Source organism: Anas platyrhynchos, chromosome 2 (genome assembly GCF_047663525.1).
Source record: "Anas platyrhynchos isolate ZD024472 breed Pekin duck chromosome 2, IASCAAS_PekinDuck_T2T, whole genome shotgun sequence".
Classification (NCBI taxonomy): Eukaryota; Metazoa; Chordata; class Aves; order Anseriformes; family Anatidae; genus Anas; species Anas platyrhynchos.
This window is the reverse complement of record NC_092588.1, coordinates 91,920,376-91,937,888: the sequence shown is the minus strand read 5'-3', so window position 1 is coordinate 91,937,888 and position 17,513 is coordinate 91,920,376. Positions and strand designations below refer to the sequence as shown.

At 40.1% G+C, this 17,513-nt stretch overlaps 1 long non-coding RNA gene across 1 annotated transcript in view; it reads right to left on the bottom strand.

Annotated features, from left to right (window-relative positions):
- Positions 1-1,351: 1,351 nt before the first annotated feature.
- LOC106015575 (uncharacterized) overlaps positions 1,352-17,513 on the bottom strand; it is a 30,877-nt gene continuing 14,715 nt past the window's right edge. The window contains exon 3 of the long non-coding RNA XR_001187693.5: positions 1,352-7,845. This is a non-coding gene — a long non-coding RNA (uncharacterized lncRNA). The remainder of the gene's footprint in view (positions 7,846-17,513) is intronic.

The window sequence follows — 17,513 nt, the reverse complement described above, 5'->3', positions numbered from 1 at the left end:
AATAGGAAGGGGTGGGGGGGGGGGGTGGGGGGGAACACCGCTCTCCTTCTGCAATACAGCCTCACAACAAATAGTCCAAAGATCTTGGAAATCCTGAACTTCTTCCACCTGTCAGTGATTCCAAAGCACGCAACACTTGTTCTTGACACAGTAGAGTTCAACAAACCTTTTCTCCTGCTTTGACACAATTTTACTGTATTTGATTTCTTTTACCATGCAATGGGGCTTCATAAATAAATAGTCATTATCAGATTGAAATGAAGCACAGCTGAAGAAGGTGGGAATATGCACACAGACTAAAATAGGCCTGACCCAGGAAGAAAGTTTCAGGAATTTGAGCACTGAATTTGGAACTCACAACCGGTGTTCAGCACTGAAATTCCTGGTGCAGCACAATGACCAGGGCTACACAAGGGGGTTCCCTGGGGCTAGCACTCCAGGAAGGGAAAGAATATCTACTTCAGTCAGTAGCAAACACCTAGAAGACAAACATATCTCAAATTTCTTAAGTTTACTTACCTCCTTAAAGTCATAAGCATCTAAGATCCACAGCCCCAAAACTCCCCTGAAATTTCTTCTGTCATCTGTTTGTGTATGGACAACAAACCCACTCCTTCCTGAAAATGGTGGAAACGATGCAGGTGATGAAACAATTTGTGTCTTCGTATTGTACACTTCCCCAAGAAACTGGTAAATCTGGATTTAATGACCTTAGCTTACTGATGCTCACAACCACTTCTTCCAGTTTTCATACTGTTTTTAAGTAAGACCAGGAAGGAGCCTGTAGAACTACCAATGGCTAAGAGAACAGTTGAGGGTACTCTATTAATGGGGAGTGAAATAGAAACCAATTTATTACCCACTACACTTTGTAAAATACTCTTCAAATTAATTTGGGGGTATTTTAGAGTGTTTCCTACCACAAAAGAGTAGCCTTCTTACTTGTGTCCTATTTTTCACAGGCTATTAGTTTGATTATATTACATGCTTCACTCACCAGAAGGTGAATTCTAGTTCAAGTTTCTTTTGATTCAAGTTTAATTAGCATCCTATCCGAGGAAAATTGCCCTGTGTAAACACTGATATGTCGGTGTGCCACATACTTCTTGATCATCTTTTGAAAAAGGAGAAAATACATTTTTATGGTATTTCAAAGGAAGAGCAACACATCCACATAAAAAGAAAAAAAAAACACACATACACACACACACACACAAAAAAAAAAAAAAAAAAAGAAAAAACAACACATAAAACACAAGAGAACTTCACATTTTTGTCTGCTTATGCAGTGAAGTTAGATGCAATACATCTTTATTTTTAAATGAATAATGGTCATACACAAATTTCATATTTGGCCTTTGAAACTGTTTACCAGGAAAAACAAAGGTGTGCTGTGAAGGTTTTTTTCGGCATGATTTATTTTGCTGTCATTTAGGACTAGAGGCAATGGCCTCAAGTTGCACCAGGGTAGATTCAGGTTGGAAATTAGGATAACTTTCTTCTCAGAAAGAGCAGTCAGGCATTGGGACGGGTTGCCCAGGGGGTGGTGGAGTTACCATCCCTGAGGGTGTTCAAGGAAAGTTTGGATGTGGCACGTAGGGACATGGTTTAGTGGATGAAATTGGTGATAGGGGGATGGTGAGACCAAATGATCTTGGAGGTCTTTTCCAACCCTTATGAATCTGTGATAAAAGTAAAAACCATTCCAATTCCTCTCTTCCTTCGTTATACTCCAGTTTTCATAGCAACCCAAAGTACTTATCAAACCTCTGCATGCAGTTCTCCTGTCTTGTCCTTTACATCATCATTTACAGTTGGTGCTGACTAGCTGCAGTGTTAATCAGTCACAGTGTACTCCATCTACTTTATCCTTGTTCTAATCTGCTAATCTTGGACTATGCATATAGGACTCCTCATTCTAATGACTTGAGATTTAAATAACTTTTGTTTGTTTGTTTGTTTTTAATCATTTTTATTTATAGAAACTGGCTTTCTCTACTAGCTGGCCACCTACTACTAGTGTCATGTTATGTACCATCCAAAGCCATCACTAAATTGTGAAAAAAGTACCTAATAAGTGTCCCCGTGCTTTGGTTAGGACATTGACTGCCCTACTACCGGACTGTAAATACAATTTGAACATCATGCAGTAGAAAAGCCTTAATCACAAAAAGTAGATAAGCTCAATTTTGAGTGGAAAAATCTGGGTCTTTATTATTTGTTTTACAATAGATTCACCTCTCTTAGAACCTGTATCACACCATCATCAGGAAGTAAACAAGTGTGAGCACAGAGTGAGATCAGGTTTTGTCACTTACCAAGTAGGCACAAACATGCACAGAACAGAGTCTCACAAAGAAACATTTACAAACAAAAAAGCAAAGGGCAAAGACCGAAGATTTCAAAACAGAGTTTATGTGATTGGTATGTCCTCTCTGTGAACTATGTGCAGCGGTGGGTGTGCACGTGGAGGTTTTCAAGGGCACAGGATAGGATGTGTTAGTCAGAGCAAGGTCATAAGCCCAAATACTGATGACTACCTTGCATATAGAGTGCAGAGCACAGACATCGAGATCCGAATTCACCCTCTGGTATAAACTACCCAACAATCCTACCACCAGCAACTACCAGGAGCCTGTCAGAATGAAGTTACTCAGCATAGGTGCAGCCTGGAAAACAAATCAAGTATTGACATCCATGTTCAGCACATTGTCCAGAAATTTCTTCCCATGTAAGGGGCATGTCACCTGATTTCCACATCATCTCTGTTTTTTTTCAGATGAGAGCCTGGGATACTCAAATCTCCATTTCTATTCTTCTTTAGTGCCATTTTAAGTTTCATTAGTTAATGCTTCCTTCCTCGCATTAAATATCAGTTAAATTCAGCCACTGTCCATCCAGCTGTTGTACCAGAGTTCACAACAGATGTCCCATGAGGCTTCAAAAAGGCCAGAATCAGTCTTTGAACAGGAGCAATATATCCTGTGAAAAAGGAGACATTCTGAACCATTTCCCCTGGAAACGGTTGCAAGGCTGACCTGATCCCTTCAGTTAACCATAAAAAAAAAGGGGGGCAGAAAAAGGCTGAAATTTATTATAATGTTCTGGCAGCCTCTGCTTAGCAGGAAAAAGGAGTCTGCTTTCAATTAGTATGGGTTCCTGTTGAATGGTTAGGAGGCCTCTACTCATGCAAAAGCTGCAGCTTTTTCTTCCTCACAAGTAAGCCTTGATAGTGAGCTCTTCTCTCAGGGCTTTAAGTTACTATTCAGCTCTTACATGCACACATCAGCCTCTTTTTCTACTTTTACAGGTCACCCTCAGCTGTTCTCCTGCAATCCTGATTAAAGCAAGTAGGTGCTGCCAATCTGTAAAATTTTTCCAGACTCCAGGCTTCTACTTTTTTTCCAATTTTAGAAATGCTGATGCACATGTTTTTGTACTGCCAACAAACATAGTCAATTGGGCAATCCTAGGTCACCTGTTTAACATTTTGTACAGAGCGCAGGAGTTACTGTTCTAACACAGAAATGTGTCAATTCCGTGGGGCGGCCATAAAGTGCTTGTTTGAGTTCTCTGTGGTGCCAATACATTGCCTGTCTCTTAGCTAACTTAAGTGCTGCTGCTTGTTGTAAATTCCACAACTACACCACACGGTCTGGGGAAAGTCACAGAGCTGTAGGCACCATTTCACTGTGAGACAGAGAAAAGAAGCCTTGCTCGTGGACTCTCACTGAGATTTCACCCCCATGAAAAACAGTTCATTCACAGCAAGGCTGTACCTGATCTGAGGCTTTGCAAACACCTGTTAAATGGCAGGCAGCTGCTTGGCTCAAGCGCGGATAATCCCAATTGTCCCAGTGCATACTGGTGCTGACTATACATGGAATTCTGGTAGCAGAGCTTTTCCATCAGCAAACCCAAACAGGGTCACCTTAAGGGAACTATTTTTAGTCACTGTCATGTCCAGGGTGTAGGATTAAGCACCAGAAATTTCTGATACTCTCACTTTTTTGCTTCAATGTGAATTGCAGGATTCTGCTTTAAGTATTTCTATCTTAGATTTAACCCACCACTGACTTGTTTTCCGTGCTTCTCTACTGGTTTTCTCCACAAAGCAAACATAAGTCTTTCCTAACTGCAGCCAAGCTCTTCCAGCTCCAGATGTAGGTTCAGATGTATTTGACTAGGGGAGGCTCTGAATCATTCCCAGGTGCCAGCTAAAACAAGTCCTCAAGTAACAGGTTTGTCTTTGTGCCCTGTGGTTGCCTGCTTTCTGAACATCAGAGACCACTAGATTGTCTTGGTACAGGTAGTATTTTACGACTGAAGTATAGTATTTTATGAAGAAGCATAACGAATACTACCTTTACATCCCTCTGTGCAGGTTTCTATAACGTCACAGAGCAGAAGTGCAAATCAACATACTTTGTATTCAGCAGAGATTAGTGCTTCAGGACAAGCAACTATGAATACTGTTAGGGGAATGCCAGACATGACACGACAGAAGACACTTGCCTGAGAAATCCCGTCTTTGCACCAGGCTTGTGTGCTCTACGCCTTCGAGGCATAACATTTCCAGGTTAGATTGATTTGGAAAGCATAATGGTTACACACCTTGCATTTCTACACAGACCTGGCCTTAAATATTGTTTTAATTAGTGTTGCTGGTCCTTTCTTGATCATTAGATTTTCTCCTGAGACTGAAGAAGTATAAATGAAAGGCAGATTCTGAAAAACAGAACTCAATATCCATATGGAAATTAGGTTCCTGGTTGTTACTAACGCACCTTTCAATCATAAATAATAAAACCGGTAAGTTATACCCTTTTTCAGGCAAGTTAGACAGAGTTATCATCCAGAGTATACAAAACAGGTCTTCAAAAAATCTATTCTGCATTATAAGAAAAGTGATGCTGAATGATGGATGGAAATCAGTTAAACTGATTTCTGGGACACATTATGCATTAATAAATCAGAGACTGTTCAGTGAAAGAAGTGTAGGAGGCACTTTTATGAGAGTAAAGAAAAAAAGTTTAACATATTTCAAAGGAACCTACAGGAGGATTAGCACTAAGATCTTCTTATGAACACTAATACTGAGCATTTACATGAAGATCAAGAAAACAGTCAACTCCACAAGAGCTCCTGAATGTTGTTTTTTAGAAGAAACTTCTGCTTTTCACTGCACTTAACAGCCACTTCCAATTTCTGAAGCTCTCTTCCCCAGCCCACAGCAAAGATATTAGCTCCAATATTGATCACTAATTATAACACTGCAAAAGAATCTCCCCGCTTAGCAAAAAACACAGTCCCAGAAACCAAGAGAACTTCTACACTGAAAATCAAACACAAACCTCAACCACAGGTCCTGAGAGATGCACACTTTCAATGTGAGCAAAGACAGAGGTCTGCAATTCCTCAGGACTTGCTCTTTCAGGTCACATCAGTGCTATCTCTACCTTTCAAGTGGCTGGATGAACTCTATTTAAAAAGCTGGGAGGGAAGACTCCCAACGTGAAAGAAAAAAAAAAAAGGAAAAAAAAAAAAAAAAAAAAAAAAAAACCTTGAACCCTTGCAGCTCCCAGGGACAGGGGACTTGTGTAGGCAGAGGAGCTTCCCCAAGCTGCACTTTTTCCTCACAGTCTTGACTACAGATGTAGGAATCTAGGAAGATACTCCTATATTGTAAAAACTCAACACACTTTGGGGATTGCTCTATTGAGGCAAAGGCTCTTTATGCTGCAGAAATTGTTTGTTTCTACCCCCTTAAACAACAACAAAAAGAAATGTTTCTTCAGATTCATTTACAGAGCAACCCTGTTGTTACTAACATGTTGAAGGCACTGTTGATGTTACTATGCAAAACAATTGAGACAGCCATAGAACTGCTATATGCTGGGAAGCAACATTCCAGCTGATAATACAAAACAGTGAAATCTGCAAACGCGGAACTACCATTCTGTCAATAAACCCCTACCCTCTTTTCCTCCTTTGTTCCAGTTCAATCACAAACTCTCAGAATGGATGTATCATGGAAGAGTGGGCTTATATATCAGCAAGTTAAGGTAACCAGGCTCAGACTCAGCCACAAAAACCTCCACGTTTTCATTAAATTGGAAAAAAGTTAAGTAAAGACAAAACATGTCCTGCATTTTCTGTCATTGTAGTGTACAATGCAAACTTCATTTAGGCTGTTCCAGGTACTAGGTCACTTGCATCAATGGACAGGTTATATATAGCACAAAGAAACTCATATTAATTGAGAGCAGTCCTGCTTCAAAAGCCTAACGTTGCTGTGGTCTCCACATTTTAATAAAATGTTTTGTATTGTACATCCATTCTACAGCTTGTAAGAGATGCATTTTCTAGAAAGCTAGAAGTTAGGCAGCATTCCTAAGATGAAGGGCATGCAATTACATGAATACATAGTCACATAAAAACATAATTTGGGACAACTAAACAAGAAATTAAGAATATCTTGTAAGGCTTATAAATAATAGAAAAGAGAATATTCCAAAGTTTTGATGTTCCACAAAAGCTAAGTTTAGAAGGCGATGAAATTATTTCAATTAAACAGAACAAATGTCAGCCATGAATGCCTAGGCATTTTAATGAATTCATCTGTAAAACTATGGTGCATGCTGAGGCACAGAGCCAGTAGGTATATACACATACAGGAGAGTTATTTGTGAATATAATTTCAACCGTGTAAGAAATACCTACTCAGACTGGAGAAGAGTTCCTTGAAACAAAATCTGCAAGGGCTCCAGAAATTTCTCTAGAACCATAGCCTGACTGTAAAATTATCATACACAAAGATGAGGCTGCAAATGGGTCCAGAACTACTGAACCAGCTTGGTCCAAGCAGCTGAAGAAACTCTTTTACCTTGATCCTAATGCATATAAGGCAGTTTTGCAACAGAACAGTTCCACAATTTTAAAATGCAGTACTTCCCACCCTGTAAAGGAGTCAAGAACCAGGCTTCCCTCCTGTAAAGTGATGTATTAGAAAAGTCTAGATTCCTATTCAGTCGGAAGACAACATTCCCCTCCAGCAAAAATATGAACAAGGCAAAGAAGCTACATACACAGTAAATAAAATGGGCAAATAGAGCTGGTACTCAAATTATTTCCCCTCAAGATAAAGTGACTGGAAACAAGAAAATAACCAAAAGGCAACAAGTTTTAAAGTAAGCAAAAACAACCTGCTGCCTGTGCATTTCAGAGACCATCACTGCTAGGAACCCCAAAAATACTGTCAGAGCTCCAGAATACAACTCATCACCCACTGACTCTCTTTTACTGGTCCTGAAGCCATTTCTTATCCCATCTCTTTCAATGAGCCTGATTTCCTCAACCCTACCCAACCACATCACTCAACTCAATAATGGATTTATCCTATTTGCTAAGTAGCAAGCATATGTTACACTTTGGTGGCTAAACAACCTGTGGTGGTGCACAGCATTCCAGCTCTTCGAATCCAGAGAGCCCAAGCTATAGGCTGTATCATATGCATGTAATCAGTATGCTGCATACTATATTGTGTGTCATCTTGATTATGATACATTTTCTGTTTAGTTCACATTTACATTTACACATTTAGTTTCACATTTTTCAAACCTTCAACTATAATATACAAATAAAGCTTAAATCGGTGCATAATTGATCTGCAAAAATCACCCATAGTGTTTCATGTCAACATTAAAACAAAGGACGGTGGAAAAGTGTACACATTAACTATTTCAAAGTCTCAGGGATGTGGTCTTTCCATGTTTCAGGATGTGAACCAAACCACAGCACTGCAGGAAACAGCTTACAGTCAACTTTGTGTTCTTGCATGTTCTCCTGCAAACAGAGCAGACAAGATGAATTATGCTTCTGGCTTTTTATGGCAACTACTGAACCCCTAAGAGCATAAAACAGGTTTGAGTTATAGCAATCAAACTGACAAAAAGTTATATAAGCTTGAAGCACTAAAAGAAGAACTTTTAGCATTAGTATGCAGATTCTCCCAATATCATCCAGGCATTTTGTCAAACCAAAATTAAAGCTTCCAGATCATTAAGGCAAAGCCTGACTCTTCTGCCCCACAAAAATAGTAATAATTACACTGGACCATGAGGACACATCTTTTATAGAACTCACTCCTGTCCTCAAAAACAGACTTTTGCATGACTACCTGCTGCTAACAAACTGCTTTCATGGGAAAGCCCAGTTATCTTCCTCTGCCCTTTTAAGGCACAGCAGGAGAAATGCCTCCAGGTAACAGCTTCGTATTGCTCTTTTGGCAAGTGAGCAATCTAGTCAGGTACATACACCTCAGGTACAGGGAAAGAATTCCTTCTAGGGGGACTCTCAGATGGGTTAGAGTGATGAAGACATGGAAATGGACATTTGGTAGGTAAGACTGGATCTGTTAGAGACTTCACATGGGACAAATGGAATATCAAAGGTTTGTAGAAGTGAGAAAACTGACCTCAGGGAACAGAGAACAGACTACAGGAATGACAAATACGCAATGGCAGCAGCTGCTATGAAATTGGCACAAACAGAAAGAAGGCAAAACACTCTGCAGGTATTCAGCAATTTGTAAGAAACTGCAGCTTCTGAGAGAACATGAGCTATGTAGACAAAGAATAAGTATGGATCTGCCAGGCTGCAAATCAAATTCATTTCCAAGATTCAAGTGGAGAACAAGCCAAACCTTTGAGAAGAACACGCGAAGGTTTCATCATTGTGCAGAGAGGAAAAAAAATTGATATTTAAAAACAAGAAGCCATGAGAAGCATAGAAAACCAGCCCCCCCCCCCCAAAAAAAAAAAAAAAAAACAAAAAACACCTTTCAACAGTAACATGTGTCCAAAGAATAACAAGCCAAAACAGATAAAATACATAGAAAGCTTATTGTAGATATGCAACTAGCATAGGGCTGGCTTAAACCTTCTTTTAATTTCTATTAAATTTTTATGAACAGCACAGTCATTCCTTTATATGATGATAAATGGTTACACAAAGCATGAGATGATGTCACATTTAGCAATCCAAATCCTAATTAATGAACAGTGTTTGAAATAAATTTTATTAATTTGTGTTAACATTAAAGTGGTGAGCTAGCAAAAGGAAAGAGCATCCTCTGACTTCTCAGTAGCTCTCCACCAAATCAAGATATTTACAGGAGTAAGGTGTCCCTAAGCACCACATCCACATGTCTTTTGACCTCCAGGGATGGTGACTCAACTGCTTGCCTGGGCAGCCTGTTCCAATGCTTTACAACACTTTCAGTGAATAAATTTTTCATAATATCCTATGTAAACCTCCACTGGCACAACTTGAGATCATTTCCTTACGTCGTATTGCTTGTTGCTTGGGAGAAGAGACTGACACTCACCCCACTATAGTCTCCTTTTGAGGTAGGTAGCTGTAGAGAATGACAATCCAAACACTCCCTAACATACAGGCCTACCCCACCGCCTCTTTCCTAGCGTATCCCTTCAGAAGAGTTTGCAGCCATCCATTGCACCATTTCAGTCATGCAAGCCATTCCACCATGTTTTTGTGATGGCAACTATGTCATAGCTTTCCTGCCACCCAGTGGCTTCCAGCTCCTCCTGTTTCTTGTCCATACCACATGCATTGGTGTAAATGCACTTCATTTGGGCTGGTGACCCCGTCACTTTTTTTTTTTTTTTTGGAGGAGGAGGGTGTGGGCAAAGCCCTAATTCCTATACAACCATTCTTAGGCATTTCCATGATTTCTAACTCATCAATATCCCTTGTGACTTTGCTATTACATGGCTCTCCATCCCCTACCTTTACTGGGATGGGGGACCAAGGGACCTTGCCAGCACACCATCCCACAGAATCTGGCATTCTGCCCCCAGGCTTATCTCTAGCAAGCCTGGTTTCATCCCTTTCCCCCTTCAATTCTAGTTTAAAGCCCTTTCAATGAGTCCTGCTAACTCCTGAGCAAAGATCCTCTTCCCCTTTAGAGACAGATGAATCCTGTCTGTTGCCAGCAGGCCTAGCATTGCATAAAATGACCCGTGATCAAAAAAAAAATTAAAAAAAAAAATTAAAAAAAAAAATTTAAAAAAAAAATCTGCCAGTGACACCAGGCTCAGAGCCTGGTATTGATCTGCTGACTCTTCCTGATTCTCCCCTCATCATTCTTTGCAACTTGAGGGATAGAGAAAAACACTACTTATACTTCTGATCCCTTAACCAGTTGTCCCAATGCACTGAAGTCTCTCTTGAATGCCATTGGACTTCTTGTTTAAACTTCATCACTGCCTACCTGAAAAATCAATAATGGATAATAACCTGAGGGCCACACCAGGGAAGGAAGCTTTCTTCAGGAGGGATTTCTTTACATCTCTAACCCAGGCCCCAGGGACGTAGCAGACTTTCTATGAACTGGGTCTTGATTGCATATTGGGTCTCCCATTCCCTACAGAAGGGAGTCTCCTATGACGACTACCTCTCTTGTTTTTCTGTTTGGTTGGTTGGTTTTTGGTGGGAGCTGTCTTGATGCAAGGCATAGGCCAACTTGACCTTGGTGACACCTCCATGCCAGATGAACCATTGTCCTCAATGTTCTTCAGTTCCATTTACAGAGCCTCATAACTATTGGGGAAGGGCACCCAGAAAGGTGGGGGAATCACTGAGGAGATGTATCTGTCACAGCAGGCAGGAATTTGTCGCCATTGACCCTTGACCCTTAGGTAACTGCATGCAGCCGTGTGGAGAGAGGATAGGAACCCTCCACATTGAGTGTCCCTTCTGCCTTCTGGGCCTGTATCAGGGAAGGCAGGGAAAAAATCCAGCATCTATCTCCCTCTCAGACTCCCTGATACTCCTCAGCCTAGTCACCTCTTCCCTGACATTCGGAGCAAGCACACCTGCCTCCCACAGGTGCGCTTGCTACTTCTACCCCAAGCTGGCATCAAAGCAGGGCCTAGCCTGCAGCCTGAACCTGGGGGCAGCTTGTTTCCCCACATAGCTCTGCCTGAGAGGCTGTGGCCTTCTGCTGGGTGGAAGACTGCTCCCTGATCAAAGGGGCCAAGCTGCAGCACCAACTGACCCATCCCTACCACTTGACTGCCCACCCTGGTCACGCCTTTGGACATGGTGGGGACTCCCTCAGGCAGGACCCTCCCCTGCAGGCCACAATCCCCCACTCCATTGCCTCTTGTCCTTTCACTACACACCTCCAAGGAAAGTTTAGGTCCTCCATCTCTACAGACACCCTATAGGGAATGGAAAGCCTACAATATAGGTCCCTCTCTTTCTATCTCAAGGCTAAACAATCAGAGCTCCTTCAGCCCCTCCTGTACACCTCATAGTCTATCCCCTCACTGCAGTCTGCCTCTTACACTGGAGGGAAGGGGGAAACCCCAGAACTAGATGCAGCCCTCCTGTAACAACCTAGCAGTATTCCCCTCCAGGGAACAAGGCTCTTACAGAGGTGGGCTAGCAGTGGCTTCCTCTTCTCATCAACGGGGACATGTAGGTAAGGGAAGCGCCCCACCCGGTAGTGTCTAGTAAATATATATTTGACAGCCTAGTCATGCTTCTTACACAATGATCCTTTGCATGAGGATTTCATACGTTACAGAGGCAATTAGTAAATCCGATACCTGCAGAAAGCACCTCCAAGCCACCTACAGAAACAGCAGCCAATCACAGGGCTAGTGGTGCTCAGCTCCAAAAGGCCACAAAGCCAAAAACGAGTACCTCCTAATTTTAGGAATACACTGTATGGGAAGATACAGCATAAGAGAACAATAACTTAAATCCAAAGGAAAAGATACAAGTTTTAACAAGAGAGAAAAACACATCTTTTACTAAGTTGAGTGATGCTTTTCTAACTACACTGGATAATCTTGAAGAAAATATTTTTTTTCTGTATCACACCCTTAATGGGTTTAAAGAAAAGAAAAAAAGAAAAAAAAAGCCACATATTACTTTAAGAACTGAATCACTCTGACGATTAATGACACTTAGCCAGCAAAGACTTCAAAGACACAAAGCATATCCTTCCAAAATCCCATTCACTCAGCCACCCAGGAGCAAGTAGGTTGGTTCTGCTGAACAACTAGCTAGGAGGATATGGATTTCCTTGTTTACGGCAGTCACACAAGAATCTGAAGTCAGTAGACTTCCACAGAAATTCTGTGAGGCTGACATCCCAAGGAAGGCAGCAAATTGGCATCTCAACTCCATAAGGAAAAGTGAAGGGGTACTCTAAGGATGATTTTAAAGAATTCCCTTGAATTCACACTCTTTCCGCAGCATCCTGCCAGACGTCAAGGAGATTTTTTTGTTTGGTTGTTTTTTTGGCCTAAGGCTGATCACCAGGAGGCTCCTCTTTCTCTCTGACTCCAGAAACCAGCTGCTGACACTTGCCTGGTTGCTCTGGATCTTCTAGAATATCAGCTCAGGGTACCGAGTCTCACAAAAGCTGCTCAGTTCCCTTTTTTTAAGGATAAGATATCCCACGGGAATAGTACAAGAGCTTTGCTAGTTGTGAGCTACATTGATGCTACCCATAACACAAGCCAAGTAAAAAGCAAATAAATAATTGACTTACAAAAACCTAAACAACCACCCTGTTTCTGATATTGCAAAGGATAAGTGAACAGAAGTGTGATTTTTCTCTTCTATCCACTCATCTGAGCATCAGATCTAAGGGGCTTCTCACTCTTTGTTATAAAATTTTAGATGAGAACTGTGTGATGAAGGCTTCACTCTGAACAAGCCTTCAAATCTCACATCTTCCTCACAGAGAAGAGTACAGGCTGAGGGACAGGTTTGCCATAAAACTCCATTCCTCCTGAGTGGCCTCCAGCTAGATTTGGATCTTGATCCTTTTCTCCTTTGGGACTACTGTTTTTATCCTTACTAAGGATGCAATTTCATCAGTCTTTCCCCACCACCATCTTCTCCCCTCTTCTATTGAGCCCTCACTTCTTTGGAAATGCGTGAAGTACAGATCTCCCTGTGAGAAAACTATGAAATCAAAACAAATAATGAAGAAGTTAGGGCTAGATTAAAAGTACTTCTGACTTCCCAAATCAGTTTCACACGACACGCCAAAACATCCCGGTGCTCTGAGCCAGCCACCCAAAAAATAAGTTGAGCAGGAAAGAAAAGTATAATCACCAAACAGGAAAACTGTAAACACAGCCGTAGGCACCTCTCCAGTAATACAGGTTCATGCAGATAAATGCATTTCCTCAGCAGTACAAACAAGATCAATAACAATCCCTTTAAATAAATACAACAAATAAATGCCACTGCAGGAATAAACCAGGAGATTAGAAACAGAAAGGATTATTTATGTAAGAGAGCTGCATTGTTGTTTTATTTTGTTTTGTTGTTGTTTTTTGTTTGTTTGTTTGTTTTGTTTTGTTTTAGTTATTATTTTTCTGTTAGTATAGCAGGTTCCTGAAGTCCTCTGAGGAATGAAGCTCCATAAATTTAAGGACTGCTTATTACTTCTACCACTGAAAGGCAGCAACCCCAGGACTGGTCTCTTGCTTCCACTGGCAATTGCATCTGGCATTTTTACAGGATGTTGTACTTTCCTTAAATCTGTGGCCATAGTTTTCAGATTACGTGAATGTAAATTTCTATCTGTTATATCATAAGGAGAAATATGAATGGTTGAGACCCACCCCAGCACTCACTTGTTCCTGAAAAACTTTCCAGTTGCAGGACTGACAGCCACAGTGACAGCATAGGGACACCAACAGGTACCACCTTCAGCTGTTTCACCAAAAAACACACCGTTACCAAGTACTGACCTGTACAGTACTTGGTAACAAGTACAGGCAGTTATATCCTGAACAGATTTATGCAAGATCAAGTACTTCCACGGGACATAAGACACCTTCTAACTGGCTTGTAAAAAATGCCTCTGATGGAGGGGATAGTTTTCCAGTGACAGAAAAACAGTTTTTTAAAAATAGATAATGTTCCTCATGAAAGGTGCTAAGTCTCTTCAACACAGCAAGGAATGCTGTTTTATAGGATTCTGGTTTTAATTCAAACATCTCAGAACTTGCTGAATTTTAGAGAAATACTGTTTTGACACAAAAGCTTGAATTTCATACACAAGACTAGAGATGGTAATGTTGGGCCTTTAGAGAGCTTCTACTAAAGTGACAAAATTCAATGAAAAATAATACGGATTTTCCTTTTTGATAGGCACAAGGATTATCTTCCATCACTAGAAAAAGCTATAAAGTGATATTCTGTGAGAATATCTTGAAATGATATTTCAAAGGGCTTCTTTTGAAAGAATGATTTATGGATCACAAAGACCAATGGGTCTTTTATCAAAGAAAATAGATTCCTTTTCTGAACCACAAAGAAAAGATTAATGACATCTCCACTTTTGAGAGTTGCGTACAGCCAAAAAGACAACAGATACAGCAGGTTAGTACTTCACAACACTGCACACAACTCACTAATTACAGACAAAGTTCTCATGATGTTTTATGGAAGCCAGAAAGCAAAAGTTATAGTACATGGAAATTCATGTTATGAGTTATCTTATTCCCTCAGCACGTATTAAAGATGACAAGGGGATTTTAAGTAATAAGTGCATGTGACAAAATAGCAAAATGGATACAAATGAGCAAGTGCACTGTTTTATTTTCTCAGTAGAACTAAGAATATGCATGTACATTAAAGAGTGCTCCATGTATGAATTTTAAGATACAGCTTGATCATATCCCTTCCTCAGCTCAGTGATCTAATTCCTATCAAATCCTTATTCGGTGTACAGTTGGAATGGACAGGCTTCACAAATTTTATTACCTTACCAGGATGGGCAGAAAATTTAATAAATAAACACACACATCCCTTTCTTTTTAAAACTGGCTCCATTATAATTGATTTTTTTTTTTTCAAAGCAATACTTTCCTAGAGAATTGGTAACTAATATGTAAAACCACGGGTAACATTTATTCAGCCTCCAAGTATGGAATACATGTAAGTGCTTTTACATATACAGAGGAGAGGTAAAGGCAAGAAAGTGATGAAGAAGTGGCAAGCAACCCACGCTGGCATTTACTGTTACATTGGCACATGCCATCCTCAGAAGACAACAAATCTGCAAAAACCAGAATCAAACAACCACGTGGCTTGCTGAGGAAGTAGTAGGTCAGGATTGCATGTGTCCGTCTTCCACGTAGTTGTAGAAGTGATCTATTTTCACCATTTCAGGCACATCTGCTAAAGCTTTACACACAACCATATGTATGAGATTCTATCATCAGTTTCCTATGGACAGTTCCTCCATCCCTCAAATACCCAACCTTTTTCTTTGCTTGTGAGCTCACAACCCAGCTCATAAGCTTGGTGCTAGACAACTGAACAAGGTTAGACTTGGCAAGCAAGAAGAGATAGTACCTTAAAATAAGATAATGCAACCTACAACACATTTTTTAATCTTTTTTTTTTCCTTTATTACAGTGTCTAGTTGATCCTTTGACAAATTTACCCCTTTGATTTCCAAAGTATTAAAATATGCTATTTCTCAATAATTTTTATCAGTGCCTATTCTTCTAGTCCTGTATCACTCACACTGTACAATGGGTAAAGCCATAGGTAATAAGAATCCTGCTTCTCTACTTCTTCCCTTTTTCTTTTTACTCTTGTCATTTGTGAGCTTTGTTCTTTTGGGTTAATGTGGCATGCCTCCCACATAGCCTTGGAAAATAACTATAATGTGTTTTGGGTTTATTGTCATTAAACCTGATTAGCAAGAAGTGCTCATGAAAATCCATAATTACCTCACAAGACAAAAAAGACTTTTTTTTTTTTTTTTTTTTCCCCCCCAGGGAACTACAAAGAACTTCAATTTAACTATTTGGAGTACTCAAGAAAAGTTGTCATCACATTTTTTACCCTCTGCACTTTTCTGTGCTTTGGAAATATCATAAAATACCAAAATCTGCTGAAGACATCAATCTTCTCTCAAAGCTGATTTCTTATATAAATCAAATATACAATCGTTATTTTAAAAATATATAAAATAAAAAGCCCTATACAGCATAATGCATCTTGATGGATGTGCTAGTGCTTTGGATACAAGCTGGACTCTGTGACTAAATCTATAATAATTAAAAAAAAAAAAAAATTCCAGCTGGCCAAAATCAGCATGGCAAAAATCCAAATAGCTGAACTGCTTTACCTCCCAGAAGAGGAATGTTCATGTTGCAGAGGACGTTGTCCAGTAGTTCAGTTTCACCCCAGCTTCACTATGTTTTTTTTGGATTCTGTTTTTTTGGTTGGTTGCTTTTTTGTTGTTGTTGTTTGTTTGGGGGTTTGTTTTTTGTTTGTTTGTTTTTGATTTTGTATTTGTTATTTCTTGGGAAGGGGAAGACACCACTCTAAACTTTGCAACTGAAGGCATAAGAAACCTCAGTCAAAGGCCTGATTTCAGGTCTGTTTTCAGGTGCAAAGTAAGCCAAGATCAGTCTGTACCAACCATGGCTTGAAAACATCTGTAAGAGTAAGGAAAGCAAGAGCTTTTCTCCCCGTTGCATCTGGAAAAGGGTCTAGGGCAGCTCTACTGCTGCATTTCATGGGAAAGAATGTCCAAAAACCTGTCCCCAGAGCTTTGCTGAGTGCTGAAGTGTTCTTGCTTATTTTTTCCAGTATTGACATTTTCCAAGAACAAGTTTACCAGTAGCTGGCACAAGCAAAAAAAATGTTTTCCTTTGTACTATTATTTTAAGAGGTTTCCAGTCCCCGCAGTTGTGTTATATTGGAGGATTATGTGCCCACAACCCTGTTTATAAGCTAGCAGTTTTCCCAAGCTATGAATGCCACAGACAGCTTCCCATAAAGCTCTTATATCTGTTTCCAGGGCTGTTCACCACAGGTAAAGTATTGCCCCAACTTCTACAAAACAAAACAAAACAAAACAAAAACAAAAACAAAAACAAAAAAAAAAGGCAATGCCTGTGCATGCTTGCTGAACTCCAATCAGAGACTTGATTAAATGTCCTCTACCTAAACAACAGTTGGGTCTGTAGGCTAGGAAACTGCCCTTGAAGCACTCTAACATGCAAATGTAGAGATGTATGTGGAAATATGTGCAGTAAAATCATATTTGAGGAACTCTCCAGCACTAGGCAGTGAAACTAAAAAACACTGACAATCTCAGTGGTAAAGTGAGAAATGTAGGAAGTGGAATAAAGTCACCTTCATGGTGTACAAGAGAAGTAAGCAAACTCTGTTGATTATATTAGCAGGTAAAATTATGCTCACACTTTTGCCCTCTACATGCAGGATGATCATGAAATCTGAACATGTGAAAATAACAAGCTTACTTCAAAAGATCTCAGCTTGCTTCTCATGCACATATGTGTAGGTACATGCAAGCATAACCAATAAACTAGCTAGCTGAAGCTCTCTGCTATTCCCCTTCATTACAATTTTGATTAACTTACTTGAAACAAAAAACAGCATCTTCACCTTTGGCCAGTCCATTTCTAGCT